Below are 24,805 nucleotides of genomic sequence, written 5' to 3' on the forward strand. Positions count from 1 at the left end.
AAAGCTTTACAGCGAAATTTATTGTAAAGGTTCTGGCACGGCGTCTTGAGAGAACAAATTTGGAATACACTAACCATTTAGCATTACTAATAAACCAACAAACACATACGTACGCTGTAGCCTATATACATACAAAACTGTAAGAATTCTAATAGTCAGTGGTCAGGTACACGAGAAGAGGGTATATAGAAATGACTGGATATCATTCAATACAGATTAAAAGTCAATTACTTTTTTATTTTTAATGAATTATGCAAGCAATAGATCAACCAACCCGATCACAATGCCAATAAATAAATCAAATATCGAATACCACTGTGGCCCTGTTGTATCCACTTGACTTTAATGGATCTCGTGACTGTCCATGTGTGTCGTTTCGTTTGACAACGAGAGGAAAAGGTTATTTGGGAAGATAAGTGTAAGCGTTGGGATTAAGGACTGGTGGTCATGATGTGATTATATAGTTTCTCTTAACTTTTGAGAAATGTTTGCTCTGCATCGAATAACTATTGCAGAATATAAATTATGGTTCTCCGGCTGGCGCTTCCGCCTCCCCTCGTGTGGAACCTGATGCAAATATTTTATGTGCTTTGAGTAATAGCTAACATAGAGTGGGCGAGAGACGGAGAAAAAGCGATGTGCATTTTAATTCCCACAACCCGATGTGAATAAATTAGCAGGCACATACACTCAAAGGTGCTGAAGACGATGAGCCATCATCTCAATGAACAATGCTATGAGAAGATTGAGCGACACTGATCCTGAGAAAATTACTTTTGTCTAAGGAGAGACTGTAAGTAATGCTCTCTAGCCTCTAGTTCGAACACTGGACTGCGTGAGGAAAACATTACAGAAGCGGTTCCTCACGTCTCCAAAAGCTTTATTCCAGACGCATTCCTAGATGGACAGTTTTGGCATAAAAGAAACAAACTGATTACATGTTTGGAGACCACGAGGCAGTACAGCGAGCTGGACCATCTAACCCTAAACCAGGTAGGCTGATATTGTTTTGGAGAGAAGATACACAGCGTATATTGACTTGTGTAATTTTAGGTTTCATTTTTTTCTGAATTATAACTTCTTATTGATCCAAATATTTAACTTTAATGCGATATATAGAAGTCTGAAAGGGCTACAGTCTGAAGCACGTGTATAGCTATGCGAGTGAAAATTTCTTTGCGTCCAGTTTTCCCAATAGAAAAACCGAAGGAAATCCATACATATTAATATATTGAATGTTTTTGGTTCAAAACACACACAACTTTAAATACACCATATTAAATATTAAAATTGTATAGATAAAGAGGAGATTGTGTTATAGTCTCCATGAGCAAAGGGAAAGGCTGATGAAACAACAGCTTTTAATATACAGACACATATTTTTGTTGTAGGCTACATGTCTATTACAGCGTATATGCTTTGGGAATTACCCAGTGCCTGTTGTTTACATAATTCACGTTTTGTTATATGCTTTTATCCGTAGAGTCCATGTTCAAAAGAGACAGTATCTGATTACAATTTGAAATAACTAAATCAATCTTGTGCTCACTTGGACCAAACTTTTTTTTTGTTAGGGCATTTTACGCATACATTTATTTAAATTGGAAGCAGACATCCAAGAACTGAACAATATAATCTTATTCTGTAATAATACAGAACAAAGTGTTCTGCAACATTGCGAGATAACCTGCTTTCTGTTGCCCTGAAGTGACGGACAGAAAAACAATCCATCAGATTATATATTAGGCGACACTCAAAGAAAATGAAGGTCAATTGAAAAATCTGTGGCGTGTGATTTGATTCATAGTCACAGAGCAATCACTGTTTTGAAATCACATAATCAAGTTGTTTCTTTTAAATGAAGTTCGTGTCGAAATAATAAGCATTCCCCTTGACCTCTCACTCCAGTGCTGGCGAAAGAGGTTGACCTTTTAGTCGTCTGGTGATGGTTTAGGCGGTGTTGCTGTTTCTGCATTTGTTGAACATTCGCGCGATGATGCCGAAACGTTCTCCGATCACACAGCTTGTGTGGGGACCGATCTGTCTTTCTCTGCTGAGGTACACAATCGATACACCATTGTCTGCTTCCGATTAATCTTTCTTGCAAGTTCAACAAAAAGCAAGATAAACAAAATATCGTTTTCATTTATATTTAGTAGGCTACATGGTTACAAGTACACTGCTAGTACAGACGTACAGCACAAGCACACTGATAGCAGTAACATTAGTCTGGCTGGTCTTTCGGGTGGATTTTATTAACTTGTACACCGCAGGGATACGACACAGCTGCTGGACTTTTTTTTAGCATTGTACAGCACCCGTACCAGGGGTAATCCTGGGTAAACCAAGGATATGTGATTGATACAATCCAGGGTGATGCCCCTGTGCTCTAAAAATCCATCTGTGGTTTATCGCCGGGGTAAAGGTTGATTAAACCAACGAGTTAGGAGGCTGTGTGGTCCAGTGGTTAAAGAAAGGGGCTTGTAACCAGGTTCAAATCCCACCTCAGCCACTGACTCATTGTGTGACCCTGAGCAAGTCACTTAGCCTCCTTGTGCTTCGTCTTTCGGGTGAGATGTAATTGTAAGTGACTTTGCAGGTGATGCACAGTTCACACACCCTAGTCTCTGTAAGTCGCTTTGGATAAAGGCGTCTGCTAAATAAACTAATAATAATAATAATAATAATAATAATAATAATAATAATAATAATAATAATAATAATAATAATAATAGTTAGTTTAAAATACATTTTCATTTCTGATCGGGTATTTTAAAGTTGTGTATTGATTAATAACGCTACACGCAACAGTATTATAATCAAAATAAAAACAAGCATAAATAGAGCATAAGTCACAAAGACAAAACACCCAGCCTATTACAAATAAGTAAACACGTTCTGGGTTTTCACAATAAGATTCACCATTGTTAATGAGTTAATTTAGTATATTATCTATGTAAAAACAAGGATTCGATAAACTGCCCCACTCCACAAAATTTAAGGTAAGTTAAAATGCAGCTTTGTCTCTTTCCAAGTGGTCCATTTCTTAAATTATTTAGTCTGAAGTGGAACTGGGAGAAACACGTTTAAGATGACTCGAAATAGACCTCTGCCGTGGGGTGCTCGTTGACGTTTACTTTAACTACTCGTTTTCTTTTACACCACTTTCCCAAAAGTCACACAAAAATAGGCACAAGTTTTTTTTTTTAATATATTCATAATGACAGGTTCATAATGTACTTCTCATCTATAAACCAGTGTACAAGATAATGTATAGGCATAGGTGAGTGTCTGTGATAAGCATTTCACACACACGCCTCACACCTTTGAATGCCAGGCCCACTCTTTCCACAAATTCCGATAACATTTGGCAAACCTTTAATCATACCTGCGTCACTTCATATTGCTACATTATAAAATACTCACACATTCAAGTTAAGCAGAGAACATTAAGCTTGTCATACCAATGAAGTTATGTTATTGACACACGTCTTTGGGTGTTATTAAGTGGTTCCACTACTCACTATGATCTGATGTTTAATGAGGTAGCCCCGTTGCGTTAGCGAGCTCTGGTGAGTTCACGAGATCCACGCTGTCCAGGGTGCTGAAATGCAATTCAATATAAACCCACTGCAGAGGTAATTAATATGACTTGTTCCCATGTTTTTAAAAAATGAAACCTGGTCTGTAGCGAAATTAACTGGATATGCACACGTCTGAAGTGTTATTGAGAGCAATAACATAAAAACTAACATGATCATAGTTTTGATACAATGCGCTCGTACATATTCATGAGGTTGTTACCTAACCATTTGTATCTAGTTGCAAGTATTTCTTTATTTTAGAGATGATGCAAGATGCTCTTGCGCTCACTCAGCGCAAAGTGACCTTAAAAAACAACGTTGTGTATTTTCTGATTGTATTAGTTTCTGCTCCAAATGGGATTTACAGGTGTTTTCATTGTATTTTCTAAGCGTAGCTGAAGTGAAGCCATTGTATAATGTATGTTACTGCAAATAATGTGTGCGTTTTTCTTTTTGGAGTGTATTGTATTGGGGTTGGTTCAAAAAGTTTGGTTCAAATTAATTTATTAGTTACTATTAGAAACTATAGAAGGTCCACAAATATAGGATTGCAAGCATATATGTGTGTGTGTGTATTATATATATATATATATATATATATATATATATATATATATATATATATCACACACACACACACACACACACACACACACTGACATATGTAGTACCGAGGTTTGATACATGAGGCGGCATTTGTGTAAATAGGACACTTGCTGCCAATATGTCTATTCCAGATAAACCCCATTAAGAGGCGCATTACACTATCTGTTTACGTATCCTTTTTAATTCTCTTGATATAATTTAGACAGGTTGAGTAATCCCGTACCCTGGCCGTTAATTATCACACATGCACCAATTTTCCCGAGACCAAGTGCCTGTCACTTTGAACTCTAAAGATTCTAATTCGAACATCTATCCGAGGCTAACAGCTAATGGGCAGCGCTCCACGTTAATGCTATTTCATCACTGCATTATCCAATACCCATCTGAGGCTAACAGCTAATGGGCAGCGCTCCACGTTAATGCTATTTCATCACTGCATTATCCAATACCCATCTGAGGCTAACAGCTAATGGGCAGCGCTCCACGTTAATGCTATTTCATCACTGTATTATCCAATACTGAACCCTGTAAAATAAACGTTTAAGAATTACACACATCTCGTGCAACTGATTTTAAACAATATAATAATAGTTTGGTAACATTTGTGTTTGTGTTTCTCAAAACAATCAAAATGAACACCTGTTTAAATGTTGAACATCCGGTAAGAGTACATACAGTTTGCATATATATGAGTAACCAAAAAGAGACACAGGCAAGAAGACAGCTTTAGCGGCTTCGAGAATCTGTTACGCAAGAGCATTTACGTCTGAAAAGCTGTACAGTGAAGAGTGGGGAAGACATACGCAAAATTATGTATGCATATATTCTTCAAAGACAATCAACCCTTTTTATAAAACTGTGTAATCCTATATGCATGAGGCTCTTTTTTAGAACGCAATTCTTAACAGCACTAAATGTGTTTTGGGGAGAACAAGGCATTTGATTGATCTGTTTATCCTCTTTGTGCTTTAGTCCTTGCAACTGCAAGAGCGACAGGTATGCAGAACAGTAAAAAAGATAACTATTGCATAATCAAAACGTAGTACGAACACATTACAGTGATGGTTTCTCATTGTGTAAAATCTCTTATATAATTTCCATGTACTCTATACTGATTAAAAAAAAAGTGCATGCACATACGGAGGTTCCTCATAATCGCACATTGTATTTGTAAAATGTGTATAAAAATCAACAGGTTTATCGGATTACACAAGCGGTCTGACGGGCACTATCAGTGCATAGGGGTACTCATTTTGATCCATAGCAAGACATATTCCAATATGAAATTATAATTACAGGTATATTATTTTGATCTCGTAGTAGTTTGTATTACAGCACTTAAAAGGTACATCGAAAATAGATACCGCAAACTTTTTCATTAAAGAAGAACGGTGGGGTTGAGTATTGGAGGATATCACAAAACAGAAGCAATAAATAAAGATAGCCTTCGGACATTCTTCTTTAAAGCCACCGAATCAGTGAACAGTGCATGTTGTCATTGGTTGCGAATCTGGGAAAGCAGCTCAGTCACCAGGCTCACAGAAGGACTACAACATTGGAATAAAAGAAAGACTGATAGCATACATTTCATTTTCTGAGACGGTCAGTGAACGAGAGGGAGGGGAGGTAAAGCAGGGGAATGAGAGATATCTGTAGAGTGGGTGTAACAACACACAATACCATCCTTCAAGACAAAACAGACATGAACGTTCTTCTCATTTTCTTGTGCAACAGAAGCAGCCTGGGTCGGTAAAATCTTGCATTCCGTAAGACGTATACTGCAGGCTTTCTTTCATAGCACCTTGGTGATACATTTCTGAAATCATCTCAACTTGGCTTTCGCTCGGGGGCGGGCAAGTAATTAGTGTTGTGAGCCAGGAGCTATGTGACAGCCAGACTCAATCAGAAGTTAAGTAATGCTGCCTCGTGCTAGATGCTTTCAAAACTCTTGTACACCATATCCTGGCACCCTCTTCTGTGATCTTTTTTTTTATTAGTCGCGCACGACTAATAAGCTAAATCCAACAAGGATTTTGCGCCACAGAAAGGAACAAAAAAGGCTGGAACTCCGATCCTCTGAAGTCAGCTGTTTTTATTTTTAAGCCACCTTCGTTGGAATGTGTCTGTCAGATTTCGCCTAAGGTAAATCCAACGATTTTATTTCATTTTATTTGAATGATCATATTTCGGTATTCAAAAGTGTCCGTCTTGTGTTTGGGGCTTCTGGCTTCCATCATACCTTGTCAAGAACTGTGTTGTTATCTATTTATTTATTTATTTATTTTGTCTGGTCTGCACACATTTTTTTTAAAGCACACGGATTATATATTAAAGTACGTTGTAAAGATAAAACAAATGTTCACTATCCTGGTTTCTTTTTTGAGGGGAGGGGTGCTCCCCATGTGCTTCGTGGTCAGATATTACCCCGGGTAGGCTAATCAATCTTATAATGGTAAGCTATTGTAAGTCACAAATTAAGTATCTTCAATGTGGCCCGTTTTCTTTTTAAACCCCGACTTGCTATATATTTTGGAAAACAGAATATTGCATTAAACTACTAAATGGTCATTAATTATTTGATCCTAAAACATGCATATATTACCTCAGGATCCTGATATACATAGATTGATTCCTCTCGATCAAAGCTTGCTTGACTGATTTTATATATCCATCTTTACTGTTAAAAGAAACGGCAAAATATGCTTGATTGTGGAAAACACACTGTGTTAAATCTCTGGTTAATGTGAGCGCAGTTTGTAATACATTCATTACAAACTACGTGTAAAACAAACTGCGTGTCCTTTAACGGTGTAGTTTTTTTTTTAACACAAGCCATGTGGATTTAACGTGTTCTTTTTTTTAAGCTGAACTGTAAATCAAATGATTAAGAATTAAACACTGTATGCAACAGATTTTAAAGACACAATATTTTATACATTCCAATACTCAACTCCACCTTTTGTGCTTCCAAAATATATGCTCAAAAATTACAACAATAAACACGGGGATGTGTTTGATATGTGCTACATGATATTTAAGTTTCAATTTTTAAATATTGTGTTTTTTTGTGTCTATTCTAACAAATTAGTCGATGGGGTCGGGGATAAAGTCAAAGAAAGCACATTTCATTTACAACAAGCACACATCCAGTAGAAAATCTCAGTCCCACAAGTGGCTGGAACACATGTAGCACAGAAGTAAGGGCTTTGAAACATCAGCGAACTCGCGTGTGTTATTTATCTCTGGAGCCAAGCTGTAAAGCACTGTTAGAAGTGAAGAGTGCATTTGTAATGCTTGAGAGAACAAAAAAAACACACTCTCTGTAGAAAATGTCTGGCTAGACTTATACTTAGCGGAGAGTGAAGGGGATCGGGTGCAGAGAATAGAAGTAGTCGACTCCCAGTTCCTTTAGGAATTTCATACAATCCACTGCTATATTAAAAATTAAATGAGCAGTCTTGAAACAGAGGTGAGATTTATTATACCAAACAATAACAGAACATGAGCACAAAACAGAGCAGAAACAAACACATCAGTATCTGGTAGCTTGGCCTTTTGCAGCATGCGCCTGACCCCATGCAGGCATGGAATAATGAGATTCTGTATTACACTCTGGTCCAGATGTTGCCATAGTTGGATACGTTTTGACTGCAGTTCATTTACATTGGCAGGTAGTGGTCGAGTTTTCCGCAATTGTACATCAAGGTGTTCCCAGACATGTTTGATAGGCTTCATATCGGGACTTTGGGGAGTCCAGGGAACAAGCTACAACCCCTATTGGCTCATCCAGGTGTCGCCCAGATGGTGCAATGTAAACTGCAAAACCCCTTGACAGAACAATGGCTTAAGATGGTAAAGTGACCGAATGAGACGTCCCTTACTGTATCAAATCACATGAGACCAATTCTGGGATTGTCAATTACAGATGATGTTTCTCTGTACTCGTTGATTATGCTTCGGATACAACACCTTGAAAATCGAGTGATGCAAGCTATTTCACTCAATGTTTTTCCTTCTTTATGCAAGTCAAGGTTGTTATAATAGTAGAAAACACTAGTGGAGGCTTTGAGTAAGTTGTTGATGCTCATAATGCATATATATATATATATATATATATATATATATATATATATACATATATATATATATATATATATATATATATATATACATACATACATGTGTATTATATATATATATATATAAATAAATATATATATATATATATATATATATTTTTATTTATATATATATATAGTGAGCAGAGAGAGGGTTAAATTCCTCCCTGCTGAAGAAAACCATTTGCACATGGGTTTAATTTAGTTGTTTTGTTTAATTAGAATTGTTAATTGTTCTATTATTAATTATCCCCTGCACCTGGTGATCATTGTAAATTAGAGCCAGGTGCAGGGTATAAAAGGAAAGCAGCCAGTTTGTTCTGGGCTGCTGAAGAGTAATAAGCGTGGTTGGGAGTGTTCAACCGTAAAGAGGATCAAAGGTAGTGTTAAAAACCTGGTGTAGTGTTTTTGTGGAAACTGTGTTTATTTTGTTTTGTTTTGGTGTTTTATTATTATTATTATTATTATTATTTGCAGACTTTATGTCAGGTAAACAGCTTAGCTTTCCTGCATATTAGACAGGGACCTGCATATGTGTTTTAGTTAAGTGCTCAAAAAAGAGCTAGGTGTTTATTTTGGTTTTTTGTGTTTATTAAAAAATAGCACAAAAGCGCTTTCAAAACCTCTATTTCTGTGTCTGGGTCAGTATTTTAAAGGGCGAAACGAACCCGAGCCGCAAGGCTTGTTTACTATATATATATTACATGTTTATTAAGAGTTGGTTTAAGAAATTTAGTATTTAGCACACACTGTCATGCAATTGCCTGCCCCTTGGATTACTGATTAATTTCAAATGGATCCTGACAAGTATTTTTTATTACACTGCTGAAAATTCCTGCTAGTGCTGGTGAGTCGGTGAACTAGAAAATCTGGAATTATTTACCGATTTCCCACCCCGAGGATGTATGTAAAAAAAGCTTTGCAGCAATCTCATTCATTTGGAGTGTTAGACAACAATTGTTTCAAATGACAGTAAATGGACTTTAAATATATCACGTTATTTGTCTGAAACCTGTTTACACAGCTCCTCTACCATAAATAAATCTCTTAAACCAGCAAACTACCAGCTCTGATCAATTGACCAATGCTGGAATTTCCTACATGCTATGTAAAAGTTGCATGTCCATGTGAAGGGTACAGTCACAACGTGGTGACAGTAGTTGCTACAGGTATGTTTACAATGACTACCAGCACCCAAAATGGAATGTTCTTTTTCTATACTGTCATCATACTGTAGTTTTCTATATTATGTGTGGAATTCCTGGAGGGGGTAGGCCAGTACCAGTTTGGTACGATTAACATTGTTTCATGGGTCAAAATGCCTCAAATTCAAGGGACAGATTAAAGAACTGTTATATTACTGAGACAGAAATACACCTCCTCATCTCCTGTAAGCCCGTTGCAAATCTTGTGTTAAGAAATGCATATCACACTACATCAAAACAGATAACGTAATGGCCAATGAAACTTGTCATAAAAAATAAGAAAGCTATGCAGGGACAGGGCACAGAGCTATATCAGTACTTCCTCATGATTGTCAAAAGTACAGACACACACATCTCCCCAAAGATTTAATTCTCCAAATGATCCCTAATTTGCTTATTAGGATTTGTAATTGTGTGTCTTAGCTTTGCCATTCAACCATCAAAAATGCAGTGTTACATTCTATCTAGCAAGGGAAATTGGTACTTGTCCCTGATGCTGGAAGAATATCACAGTCTTCTATAATGCTAAATATTTATTTTCTATATTGCTTAAAGAGAAAACTGGGAGGCAGTGTGGCCTAGAGATAAAGCCATATAGGAGGTAAATGGCCCAGTTTAAAGCAGCGAGACAAGATCCAGTGTTCAGACCAGCAAGCCAAGATCCAATCAATCAATCTTTATTTTATATAGCGCCTTTCATAGTGGACCACCATCACAAAGTGCTTTACAAGACGCAGTAACAAGAAAATCCATAATACTTTAAATACAGAGAAATGCATAATACATGATATACATTAAAAAATCATAATATATTAAATACAGTGGAAAGTGCATTACATGATAGTAACATAATACATGAAATAGTAGCAGCAACACAGCATAATAGCAGATATCAGGCTTAAAGAGCATGGAAAGAAAGAGAGAACAGGTGGGTCTTGATAGTTGATTTAAAGCGAGCGACGGTGGGAGCATCAGCACCAAAGCTGGGAGAGAGTTGCAAAGAGTCGGAGTTATGAAGCTAAACGATCGTTCTCCAAGTGTGGTGCACTTTTCCTTGGGGATGACAAGCAGTCCAGAGTCGGAGGACCTCAGCTTGCAGGCAGGGACATAGCGGGTCAGCAGCTTGAGGAGGTACTCGGGATCTGTGTGATGAAGGGCATTGTAGGTGAGCAGGAGAGTTCTGAAAATAATCCTGAAATTTACAGGTAGCCAGTGCAGCTGGGCAAGACAGGGGCTGATGTGATCATGTTTTTTACATCTGGTAAGTATCCTGGCAGCAGCATTATGGACTAGCTGCAGTCGGTTTATGGTGCGTGCCGGGAGACCACCATATAGAGAATTGCAGTAGTCGAGTGGAGAGGAGACAAATGCATGACAAAGTATCTCCGCATCTGGGAAGGTAGGGACGGACTTTGGAGATGTTTCTAAGATGGAAGAAGGAAGATTTGACCACAGAGGAGATATGGGCATCAAAGGAGAGGTTGCTGTCAAGAAGTACACCAAGGCTTGGTACTGTGTGGGAAGGCAGCAGCAGACAGTTTCCGAGGTTCAGGGCAGCTATATTTAGATTTTTAAGTTGAGTTTTAGATCCAACTAGAAGGAGTTCAGATTTGCTAGTGTTCAGCTGAAGAAAATTGGCAGACATCCAGGCCTTGATGTCTTGAATGCAAGCCAAGAGCCCGACCATGGCAGAAGGGCTACCAGGGTCGAGTTTTAAGTAGAGCTGGGTGTCGTCAGCATAGGAGTGAAACATGAGGCTGTGTTGGCGGATGAGTTGACCCAAGGGAAGCATGTAGATATTGAAGAGAAGGGGCCCAGTATCCTTGGGGGACACCACGTCCGGATAGGTAAGAGGACATCCAAGAGAGACAGGTTCCAGAGATCCCAGCATACTTCTGAAGGTGGTCAAGAAGAATGCCATGGTGTCAAAAGCAGCTGTTAGGTCAAGGAGGACAAGCACAGAGGGAGCACCAGCATCAGTATTGAGCAGGAGATCATTCACAATCCGGAGCAGAGCAGTTTCACACCTGTGATGTGGGCGGAAACCAGACTGTAGAGATTCAAGCAGATTGTTGTCCGTGAGATGTTTCATCAGCTGACTGGCTACAGCCCTTTCGAGAGTTTTTGAGAGAAAAGGGAGATTGGAGATGGGACAGAAATTAGATAAGACAGCCACATGTTTCCCTGAATGCGCATTTCTGTTACACAATGGGAACTGAGTTATTTTCTTTTTTATATTATTTTTTATGACTAATTATTTCGATTTTACAATTGTGTATGTAGGCCTACATATAACCAGTTTACAGCTGGTTACAAAATATCTTCTTTTGAAATGTTTATTTTATTATAGTTTTTCATTTTTTTATGTCATGCATTATATGCGCTAATTTTGAAAATAAAGACTTTTATGTTTGTTTTTTAATTTAAATACGATGTTAGATATGATGTTCATAAATACAACTTTTGAGTTGTATCTGATAGTTTGTGTTTCATTTTCATATTGAAGCTGTTTAAAATGTACCCATCAAAATGATTACTGCTGGCAGTTCCAGGGACAGGTTGAGAGTGTGCATAATGGAGGGAGCAAGATCAGAAGCACAGAGATGGACAAGGTTAGTCAGCCTGGGGTCCAGGGGGCATGTGGCAGTAGTTGATTTCAACAGTAAGCCGGAAACATCAGAAATGGAGAGAGGATGGAAGGAGGAGAGGGCAGGAGGGGCAACCGGAGGAGCGTCAAGGTGGTCAAGTAGTAGACTGGGTTTGTGATGGGCGAGCGTAGAATAGATGTTGTCGATTTTGTTTCGAAAGAAAGAGGAGAAATCATGACAGGTAAGAGAGGAGGATGGACGTGAGTTGGATCTGTCGGTGGCTGGATGTGGGATTTGGTCAATGGTCTTAAAGAGAACATTGGGTTTACCATGTCCCATAGTTATGATTTCAGAGTATTTCACCCTGGCCGCGGCAAGCGCACCCCTGTAGCTCGCGAGATGGTCGGTCCAGATCTCTCCGTGAACCGTTAGTCCAGACGACCTCCACTTGCGCTCAAGGTTGCAGCAGGCAGACTTAAGCACTCGAAGTTTGAGGGTGTACCATGGGCAGTTTCGATCTTTCTTGACGGTTCTGGTTGAAAGCGGGGCAGCAGCGTCAATGATATGAGTAAGGGTGGCGTTGTAGAGGGTCACCGCATCATCAACTGAGGACGAGAGAGGGATGAGTTAGAGGGGATGCAGAGACACATTCTGAGAGTTTCAGAAGATTCAGCAGATTCTTGGGATGGAAGGAGACAACAATATCAGTAGCGGAGGAAGGAGCAGGGAGATTAATATTAGCAGTGATTAAGAAATGGTCTGAGAGAGAGACATCTGAGACAGAGAGATAGGAGACATCAAGGCCCCTGGTGATGAGCAGAACCAGGGTGTGTCCTTGGGTGTGATTGGGGACATTGACAGATTGGGAGCCCAAGACAGTCCAGAAGTGTGTTGAAGTTGGTCACTAGGGGGATGGAAGGCAAGTCAACATGAATGTTGAAGTCACCTAGGAGTAGGATTGTGTCAGTAGAAGTGCAGATGAGGGAGAGGAATTCTGAAAACTCGGCAATAAAAGCAGAGTTGTTCTTAGGTGGACAGTAGATAACAGCAAGGGTGAGGGACATGGGAGAGGGGAGCTTGATGAGATGCTCAAATGAAGAAAAGGCAGGCAAAGAAATAACTGAGGAAGCGAGCACAGAATTTGCAATAACAGAAGGTTTGTCAAAGAGGGAATAGCCCTTTGGGGTGGCTAGATGCAGCGAGTGCAAGATTGGTATCGGTTATAGGTTCACTGAGAAGCAGAGATTTGTTAGTCAAAGAGCGACAATTGAGTTTGTTGCAGGCAGCGTAGGGGGAGAAGCAGTTAGTAGGGGTATGTGCAGCAGGTACTTACCAGTGTTCATTCTGGGAGTGGAGAACGAGTGAGCCGGCTGTGTCCAGGGGATCCAGACATTAGGTGTCAAGGTAAGAATGAGGCCTCTAGAAGCCATTGGGAGGGATTTGGAAAAGTTCCTCGCTCCACCTGTCCTCGCTCGGACTGCCACAGCTCAGACTGCCCCTGGACTTGTGGCCCTTAGACTGGCTGGCGCTTAGAATGGCTGGCGTTCTAAGACACCGATTGCCAATTTCTACTATCCTGTTGGCCTGGAGCTGCATACTTAGCACTAAATTTGCATCAACCTCACAATTCAACATGCCCCAAACGCAGTTTGGATAACTTAATTCCTTTTTTTAAATTTTTTAATTTAAGTGCAGGCTGCTTACCCAAGCAAGCAATGATTCTAACAAATAAACTACAATCCACTTACCTATTTCAATGTCGATTCAAACAGCAACGCGAATTCCAGCCAGGGGAAGAAGCAGATACCACACGTGTTTGCAGATTATGCTGTCAAAACTAAGTTTAGAGCAGTGTTTAGAGCATAGAGCCAAAATCCAGTGTTTAGAGCAGTGAGCCAAGATCCAGTGTTTAGAGCAGTGAGCCAAGATCCAGTGTGGCCAATGGGTTACAGCTGAGTTAAAAGTAGGTAGTAGTGTGGCCTTGTGGTTTCAACCTTCAACCATGTGGATATCCACATGATTTAATGTCAAGTTAATGCATTTAGTCAAGGCATTCACTCAGTCCAACACTAAAGACCAGCAGCAGCCTTGCTGTTGGACAGTTTAAATCTTCATAGCCGCTAACTGGACTAGAGAGACCATCTATGCATGTTGGTTTGAACTCAAATAGACAGCTCATCTCAGAGTAGGCACTTCTCAATCTTGAAGAGTAGGTGCAACAGATATCTCTTGCAAGCACTTTTCAAAAGCTTATTTAAAAGAAAGATAATCTTTATATGACGGCAGACAACTCACTCAGCATGTGGATACGGGGAATAATTCTTCAGCATGATTTATTGCAGCTTCTCTTGCCAGACGCCGCAACTGGCTGGCTTGAAGTAAGGGTTCGTAAGCAAGCGTTGCATTCATACAATAACTGCTGTCTCACAGAACTTAGGAATGGTATTCAACTTCATTATACACAGTGTTACAGTGTTACATTACTTTCTCTCCAACTGTATCAAAAACTCACTAATTACATATTAAAATACATATTTAATTAAAAATACATATTCTAAAATCTTACTTTTTTGTGCTTCTGAATTTAGATGAGTTACAATGGCACTTGTTACAGTAAGGCAAATGAGATATGGACTACCTAACACATTTTCAGGTCAGACATAAAAGGATTTTAATTAGCATGTACAGAAAACAGTATTTTATTGTATTAATCATCTTGGAAGTCTTTTCTGTTTGATCATTGTTTAGATTTAATGAGAGACATAGGAGTCATTACCCGCTAGATAACTGTTCGCTGACAAGGTCAGTTTTTGGTTATATTTTGCACTGGATCATATTTTCAAGATTCATTGACTGTCCTTTTTTTAAAAAGAAATTACTGTTATTGTGGGTAAAGTCACCTAAACTGGATGGGCTTTTAAATAAAGTTACAAAATATGGATGAAACCCGACAAACTCCAATCAGAAATAAATGTTGCCATTTATTATTCTTTATTACAATGATCGAAACAGTGGCAGATATGAAAAACTCTTTCCCTTAACTCTCAAACCTAATCAATAAATCACCCATTGTGTGGATTAATATAAATTGAAAGAGTAATGTATTAGAAAAACAGCATTTTTTTTTTACGCAAGCCTCTCAGACCTCTCGGAATTCACTTCCACTGCAAAGTCAACAAAGTCAATTCAATGTGACAACCACCAACTCAATCACGGTATTCTTTTAATTAACCTTTCAAACAAATCTAGATGGATTAGTTGAACCTGTATAGTATTACTAAAGCTGTATATAATAGAGTTATACTGTAGGACTGCAAGCGACTGTGCATGGGTTACGTTGGCAGTCGAGGTGTGTAAGCAGACCCCAGCATTCAGCCTCAGCCCATTCATTTCAACTTACGTGGATATTACCTACATACACAGTTGTTCGCCATCCTATTACACTATGGTGTGTGTGGGGGGGGGGGGGGTCGAATGAAATTTGAGAAATTTAACAAAAAAAAAAATCCAATTTCATTTTTAACTAACTTAAACATATCTGAAATCAAAATGCCCCGAAATGTGTTTTAACAAACCAAATTCAGCTACTTTTTTTGCCCAATGCCCATTTTAGATTTGAGTTTCGCCCTCAACTGATTTTCAGCCTTCATAATTAAAAGAATATATATATATATATATATATATATATATATATATATATATATATATATATATATATATATATATATATCTTTGCAAAATAATCAACACTTTATCAATTAAAAAAATATTCTAAACTGCTTTCCCAACTGACAGATGCTGAGATAAAGTGTATAATACATATAGTTTAGTAATTTCTCTGCTGCTATTTCAACTTCTATCTATCTTACTATGATAAAACAAAGGATTTAACTGATCAAACACCATCTCATTGATCTTTGAAGTATATGACCCTGAATATTGACTGTACTGAACTTATATTAACCAATATTAACCACCAAGAAAAAATAAAGATTCCCTGCTAAACCCAGCTAAACCCAGATACAAATACTTGTCCATAAGGCTGTGATCAAAGCACTTAATTGTATTATTACTTGTACTGTGATACTTGAAATGTATTTGCTTACGCTTGTAAGTTGCCCTGGATAAGGGCGTCTGCTAAGAAATAAATAATAATAATAATAATAATAATAATACTGTAAATCCTCAAATGTTCATAAAGCCTCATAAACTCACAAAATAATCCTCAAAACAATTTAAAACATATAATAGCCTGCTCTCTATCAATGTTATGAACTGTTACCATAGGCTATCTCTATAGTGATATTATTTGATCCAATCAGAGAAACTCATTCTGCAATATTGCAGAGGTTTTCATCAAATCCTTGACAACAATAATGTGTCTGACCCCAAGATAACCTGGCAGTCATGCTGAGTGAATTCTATTATTAAGAACCAGCAGTACATTATTTCACATGCAAGTCATTTATAACTGCTTTATTATAGGAATATGTATGTCGATGGCAAGAAACCCAACAACCATTCCATAATCCTTAGCAACAACATATTTGACCTTCAGTTCCAAAAGCAAAAAAAATCATAATGGTACAACATTGATTTCTATTATTATTATTATTATTATTATTATTATTATTATTATTATTATTATTATTATTATTAGTAGTAGTAGTAGTAGTCGTAGTAGTAGTCATAGTGTTATTTATTATGTGATTCAATAGATACCAAAGGAGGACTGCACTTTAGAAAATACAAACTCAGTTCCCAGGGAGCGGGCTTAGGTCGGCCAGGGTGTCCTCGGCTCACCACACACCAGCGACCCCTGGTCTGCATGGTGAGTCTGCAGTGTGAACAGAAGCGGTCGGCTTATGGCACACGCTTCGGAGGACAGCGTGTGTTCGTCTTCGTCGCTCAGCGCATTCAGCGCAGAAAATAATTGGCGACTACTAAATAAAAAATAAAAAAAAGAAAATACAAACTCTTATTGTGTATATCAGAAGGAAAATGTTTGTAAATCATGACATTTTGTCAGATTTCCCTTGCCTCTAAAAGAAGAAATATTCAATTTTCACGATATTGACATGTGATTAGTATATTACATAATGTGATGTATTGGGTGTTTTCATTTCTCAGTAAAAGATTCCGGATTTGTGATGCATTACTACTTTTTGACTGCTTATTTCTCCTTATCTATCACAAAAAAGTTTTGTATGTGGTATGTCCAGATTGCTACAGATACAGATGTAGAATGGCATTCAAACAAGTGCCATAGTTGTGACGATACCCCAAGTGTTGTCCTTTTAGAGAGCCCCGGTAGTTGCTCTCAATAAATAGAAAGTGAAATAGCGCTGGTATATTGATCAATATATTGGAACTTTAACTTTCAAACATGATCTATAAGTAAAGCATTGCTCCCCTTTCCAAAAAAAACACTTTTAATTAGTCTTGTAGTCTCAATTACAGCTTTGTAAAGTACAGTGCCTTGCGAAAGTATTCGGCCCCCTTGAACTTTGCGACCTTTTGCCACATTTCAGGCTTCAAACATAAAGATATGAAACTGTAATTTTTTGTGAAGAATCAACAACAAGTGGGAAACAATCATGAAGTGGAACGAAATTTATTGGATATTTCAAACTTTTTTAACAAATAAAAAACTGAAAAATTGGGCGTGCAAAATTATTCAGCCCCCCTTAAGTTAATACTTTGTAGCGCCACCTTTTGCTGCGATTACAGCTGTAAGTCGCTTGGGGTATGTCTCTATCAGTTTTGCACATCGAGAGACTGAAATTTTTGCCCATTCCTCCTTGCAAAACAGCTCGAGCTCATTGAGGTTGGATGGAGAGCATTTGTGAACAGCAGTTTTCAGTTCTTTCCACAGATTCTCGATTGGATTCAGGTCTGGACTTTGACTTGGCCATTCTAACACCTGGATATGTTTATTTGTGAACCATTCCATTGTAGATTTTGCTTTATGTTTTGGATCATTGTCTTGTTGGAAGACAAATCTCCGTCCCAGTCTCAGGTCTTTTGCAGACTCCATCAGGTTTTCTTCCAGAATGGTCCTGTATTTGGCTCCATCCATCTTCCCATCAATTTTAACCATCTTCCCTGTCCCTGCTGAAGAAAAGCAGGCCCAAACCATGATGCTGCCACCACCATGTTTGACAGTGGGGATGGTGTGTTCAGGGTGATGAGCTGTGTTGCTTTTACGCCAAACATAACGTTTTGCATTGTTGCCAAAAAGTTCGATTTTGGTTTCATCTGACCAGAGCACCTTCTTCCACATGTTTGGTGTGTCTCCCAGGTGGCTTGTGGCAAACTGTAAACGACACTTTTTATGGATATCTTTAAGAAATGGCTTTCTTCTTGCCACTCTTCCATAAAGGCCAGATTTGTGCAGTATACGACTGATTGTTGTCCTATGGACAGAGTCTCCCACCTCAGCTGTAGATCTCTGCAGTTCATCCAGAGTGATCATGGGCCTCTTGGCTGCATCTCTGATCAGTCTTCTCCTTGTATGAGCTGAAAGTTTAGAGGGACGGCCAGGTCTTGGTAGATTTGCAGTGGTCTGATACTCCTTCCATTTCAATATTATCGCTTGCACAGTGCTCCTTGGGATGTTTAAAGCTTGGGAAATCTTTTTGTATCCAAATCCGGCTTTAAACTTCTCCACAACAGTATCTCGGACCTGCCTGGTGTGTTCCTTGTTCTTCATGATGCTCTCTGCGCTTTAAACGGACCTCTGAGACTATCACAGTGCAGGTGCATTTATACGGAGACTTGATTACACACAGGTGGATTCTATTTGTCATCATTAGTCATTTAGGTCAACATTGGATCATTCAGAGATCCTCACTGAACTTCTGGAGAGAGTTTGCTGCACTGAAAGTAAAGGGGCTGAATAATTTTGCACGCCCAATTTTTCAGTTTTTTATTTGTTAAAAAAGTTTGAAATATCCAATAAATTTCGTTCCACTTCATGATTGTGTCCCACTTGTTGTTGATTCTTCACAAAAAATTACAGTTTCATATCTTTATGTTTGAAGCCTGAAATGTGGCAAAAGGTCGCAAAGTTCAAGGGGGCCGAATACTTTCGCAAGGCACTGTATATTTTCCTTGAATTAAAAGGAGCAGTTTTTATCTCTGTGGTTTATTTACAGATGCTGTAATACGGACTCAGTAATTGCTGAAAATTACCAGCCCAATTTCCCTAAAAAAAATCTACAGATAAAGGATCCAATTATCTTTTCCTTCCTTCTACTAAACAGTAATGGGGGGTTCCCTTTCCTGAAATTAATCACGGCGACCCGACTTCAGTGAGACAATGCAGCATTGAATCACAGCTTCCCCTCCAGCACAATCCGGCAATAAACGAGTCTGCTGCCTGGAGATGGCATGTTACAATAACTCTTGATATAGATTGTATTCATGGAAGGGTGTGTGTGTGTGGAGTGAAAGGAGGTGGGAGTGATATGGAGGAGGCAGCGACTGACTGAGGTTTCTGGAGGTATCTAGAGCCTCTCAGGGATGCTGTTGGCCAGCTAGACAGGCCTTTATTAACCAGTAGTGGGATCTGCTGCTACCCAAGGCTTGACACATCCATCAGGCTGTCAGAGGTGCTGATGAGAGGAGCCCCTGCTCTCTTTTTCAGCTGCCAGGAAAGGAAAGCCTCTACCCTCCTGGGAAGATAAATTTACATCAGCAGACCAGCCACCGAGAAATGGGTTTTCCTTCCCATTCTTACATTCCAACAAACATCCCTCTCTCTTCCATTCCTCCGGACTCTATAACACAAAGTAGAGCCAACTCCCCACTCCTCCTCAGACAAAGCCTGACTCTGTTGGGAGACTCAGATGCAAAAATCGACAAACCTTGTTTTTTTAGGGAATATCATCTACCTTTTTAATATATATACACTGCTGTGCAAAAGTCTTAGATATGTTGCAATTTTCTACTCTGATGCATTATGAACATCAACACTTTACTCAAAGCCTCCACTAGTGTTTTCTACTATTATAACAACCTTGACTTACATAAAGAAGGAAAAACATTGAGTGAAATAGCTCACATCACTCTATTTTCAAGATTTGGTATCTGAAGCATAATCAGCAGGTCCAGAGAAACATAATCTGTAATTGACAAAGCCATGACTGGAAGACCCAAAAAGCTGTATAACAAAGATGAGCAACACTTGAAGATAATATCCTTAAGGAATAGAAAGAAGACAAGCGTTGAATTGACAACAGAACTGACAGAAGGCAAAGGTGTCGTTGACCATCAAATCAACAGTATGAAGGTCACTCTTGAAATCAGGGCTTAAAGGATGTGTTACAGTAAGAATATCTCTGTTAAGAAAGGGGAACAAGACTAAAAGGCTAAAATATGCACAAGAACACAGAAATTGGACTATGGTCAAAGGTGCTTTGGAGTGTTGATGGATAGACAACGACACCTGGTTTGGATGATGGTGGATTTTGGGGATTTTATATGATATCAGCAAGAATCGCAAACATCTCAGAAATTGGCATTGTCAAACTGCTCCGTTTCCTTTTTGTTAAATGTGAACTATATAGATTTTCTTTTATCTTCTGCTATGAGCTTTAAACAAATACAATGGACTCTAATCTAAACCAGTTTGGCACAAGCCCTGTGAATTTTAGTGATTTGTTTGGAGTACTGATAATACTAAAACGTACCTTGCTGTCATTTTTATGCTCTAATCGTTTCATCATTCCTCATAGCCATATCTTTTTTAAAAGTTACAAATGGCAACTTGCACTGAACTATATACGTGCATGTCACTGTTTGCAGTCCTTTTTCTGTGAAGATGTGTAGTGTCTACAGCTGCTGGCAGCATGCATTTCATTGTGATTCAGATTATAAATCAGTCTGAACTACCAGGGTCTCAATTACAAAATTCTACTGTGCTTGTGCTGCCATCTTGGCTAAAAAATGAAGAGGTATCGCACATATATTATCTTAGTTTAACCCAACAAAATCCTGTGATTAAAGCAGCCCCTCATTAAACTAAACTGGAAATAAGTTGTACAAAGGAATAACTACAGTATAAAATCTGCATATATTGTAAGTAATAATAGTTGCCAAGTTACTAAATAATATGCTGCATTGATGTAAATGTGTTATAATAGAAATAAAATGTAATGTTCTACTCAGTAGGCCAGAGCTATTAATCTGCATCTGTCTATATCACGTAGACAGGCAGTCTATCAATCATGCAGTCGGGTAATTCATAGAAGTACCCAAACAATTATGTTCATGCACTATAAGATAGTCAGTCAAAATAATAAATGACAGTTTATGATCAGCTTGCAAATTATTAAAACAACAGAGGTTGGTAAATTGAAATGGCTGTTTACAAGTTTTAGGAAGAACCTTTACAACCACTAATTTCATATTTATAGATACAGATAGAGAGATGTGAATAGTGTATGATGAAATACTGAAGGGTAATTAGATCATTTAGGTAATTTTGGTAGGTACAGTAAAGCCTGACTAACAGGGACCAGAGGGAGTTCAGGTCATCAATTACAGCTGTGAAATCATTTAAATGACTTTCCCAACCAAGAAACCTTCTAAAAATATATAATTCAACACCTTTACATATTTAACATAAAGTACTGCACTGGTCTGTGAATACCAATTTTCTATGACAACAGGGCAGAAGAAAAACAGTACAGACAAGACCGGTTACCAAGGAGCTGTTCGGATATCAGAGGGGTTCGTATAACAGGTTACCAAGGGGCTGTCCAGATATCACAGGGGTTTGTATAACAGGTTACCAAGGGACTGTTCGGATATCAGAGGGGTTCGTATAACAGGTTATCAAAGAGCTGTTCGGATATCAGAGGGGTTCGTATAACAGGTTACCAAGGGGCTGTCCAGATATCAGAGGGGTTTGTATAACAGGTTACCAAGGGACTGTTCGGATATCAGAGGGGTTCGTATAACAGGTTATCAAGGGGCTGTTCGGATATCAGAGGGGTTCGTATAACAGGCTACCAAGGAGCTGTTTGGATATCAGAGGGGTTCATATAACAGGTTATCAAGGGGCTGTTCGGATATCAGAGGGGTTCGTATAACAGGCTACCAAGGAGCTGTTTGGATATCAGAGGGGTTCATATAACAGGTTACCAAGGGGCTGTTCGGATATCAGAGGGGTTCATATAACAGGTTAGTATAACATTACCACAAGAATGCACTACACACACACACAAGCACACACACACACACAGTACCACAAGAATGCACTTCACACACACACACACACACACAGTACCACAAGAATGCACTTCACACACACACACACACAGTACCACAAGAATGTTCAGACTTACTGCCTCAAGCCATATTAAGCGTTTTTTTTTTCTTTTCAAGATCCTGTCTATAATATAGTATTGTGCGAAGACAAACTGTCGATTTCTCAATAAGAGCTATCACAGGGATCTGAGTTGCTTGATCGAGAGCTGCAGTTTCTTTGGCATGTTTGCAATGGCTTAATGATTTGGACGTGATTGAACCTGACATCCAGGATACCAGTGGGTTGTGAGTGTCTGTGTATTCCTAGCATGATATGTTAGCCTTAAACACATTACAATTGTTTACAGCGGTAAAGCAGTCATTGTGAATCATTTTCATACCATAGTATTTGTTCTTTTCCTTAACCTTTTAATGCAACTGTTGAAGTGAATAGCAAAAACATTTTTCACTTGTTTTGGTAGAGGGTCTCCATCCTGTCTGTTCAATGCAAAGCTGAAGGCATGCATTTAACAGTCACAAAGTGGTAACAAATAAGCATAAGGAGACTGAACCAAGACTACAAACACACACAGAAAAACAAAACACTATCTCGAGTCAAATGTTTTCATGTTTTCAGTTTACATGACTGAAGCACAAGGAAAAGAATGCTTTTAGTCTTCCATTAGCATTTTACAGAGGTGGAGGATTCTTTTGCAAAACCAATTTCACACTTTTGTCTGCCTGCTCAGATTTATTTATTTCTTAGCAGACACCCTTAGCCAGGGTGACTTATAATTGTTACAAGATATCACATTATTTTTACATACAATTATATTATTTTTACATCCAATTACCCATTTATACAGTTGGGTTTTACTGGAACAATCTAGGTAAAGTACCTTGCTCAAGAGTACAGCAGCAGTGTCCTCCACCTGGGATTGAACCCACAACCCTCCGGTCAAGAGTCCAGAGCCCTAACCACTACTCCACATTATTCTTATAACCCTAGTCCCAACCATAACCTTAACCTACAGTAGTCATTATTAACAGTTATTACAGGGCAACTAGAAAATATAGTTGTGTATATAATTACATATGTAGTAATTGCTTTAATTTGCACAGCAGTGGTATAAGTACCTTTTTTGCAAAAACATTATTACAGGATTTCTTTTTCTATAGACATTTTTACTCACTGGTATATTACATTTAAATGTCACATTTCATTTAAGAATGGGTCACAGTAGCTGGTATAAAGAATCACTTGTTCATACAATCTTAACACAGCACACATACTGTAATGCAGCCTCAAAAATGCAAAGATTTCAACACATTATAGTCCCATTCCTTCTATGGAGCAGTGTGGAGTAATGGTTAGGGCTCTGGACTCTTGACCAGAGGGTTGTGGGTTCAATCCCCAGTGGGGGACACTGCTGCTGTACCCTTGAGCAAGGTACTTTACCTAGATTGCTCCAGTAAAAACCCAACTGTATAAATGGGTAATTGTATGTAAAAATAATGTGATATCTGTATAATGCGAAATAATGTGATATCTTGTAACAATTGTAAGTCGCCCTGGATAAGGGTGTCTGCTAAGAAATAAATAATAATAAATACTTTGGTCTTCAGTTTGTTTGGAAGATCATTTCAATTACATCTACAGATATATACGGTATTTATCAGAAGTTATTATTAAAATCATTATTCTTTTAAGTCTCAACATCAAATTCTCTCAGGTCTCAATGTGTTCCTAGAGTAACAACTAGACTACTATTAAAAAAAAAATTCTCAATGTAAAAGAATGACAAAGTGTAATAAAACAGTGTAAACACAGTAATGCATAGGTAAGCATTGTAAATCCCAGAGAGGTCTGGTAAAGCATATTAAAAAGCATGGCAAACCACGGAAAACTATGGCAAATTAATTGTATAACTAATGTAGTAAACTTTTCTAAGTGTAATTACTTTGTCTATTAGTAATATAAGCAGGATGTTGGTTGTAAAAAGGGGGCAGAGACAGTGCAAATGAGGGTTCTCAAATATTATAATGAGATGTATGAAAATCTGCTGGCAATTGCGACACTTACAATTGCATCAATTTGTTAAGAACTTTTGAAAGCATGTTTTAAACAGTCACAATTGTTGCTGGCATTTCACCATCCGCTTTTTCTCGTGCGTTGCCAGTTGTGCTCAATGCATTTTTGGCAAACAGCCAAATACCTATTTTTCCCGAAAAGCAGGGTGTACTTACTTGAAAAGACATTTCTATTTCATTTCTGGTTTCCCCAACGTTTTGGGAGCTATAGACTGCACACATGTGCTGCTAACCCCTCCAGCTCATTCTGAACATCTGTAAAGGAAAAGGAAACACACCTATTTCATTAATGTGCAGGTGGTTTGTAATTGTGCAGAATTTAGCACTGCACCCCTGACTAACTTAAATAAAAACAGACA

General features: G+C 38.4%; 1 protein-coding gene across 2 annotated transcripts in view; it reads left to right on the plus strand.

Annotated features, from left to right (window-relative positions):
• The first annotated feature begins 573 nt into the window (after positions 1 to 573).
• Positions 574 to 24,805, plus strand: part of LOC117419667 (muscarinic acetylcholine receptor M2-like) — an 84,901-nt gene continuing 60,669 nt past the window's right edge. Inside the window, exon 1 of one of the 2 annotated variants that reach the window (XM_034032656.3) lies at positions 574 to 993. The gene's annotated coding sequence lies outside the window, so the exon portion shown is untranslated. Of the gene's footprint in view, positions 994 to 5,830; positions 6,333 to 24,805 lie in introns of those variants that run through there. The other variant, XM_034032655.3, reaches the window with a different exon arrangement.

This window comes from Acipenser ruthenus, chromosome 14 (genome assembly GCF_902713425.1).
Source record: "Acipenser ruthenus chromosome 14, fAciRut3.2 maternal haplotype, whole genome shotgun sequence".
NCBI classification, from domain to species: Eukaryota; Metazoa; Chordata; class Actinopteri; order Acipenseriformes; family Acipenseridae; genus Acipenser; species Acipenser ruthenus.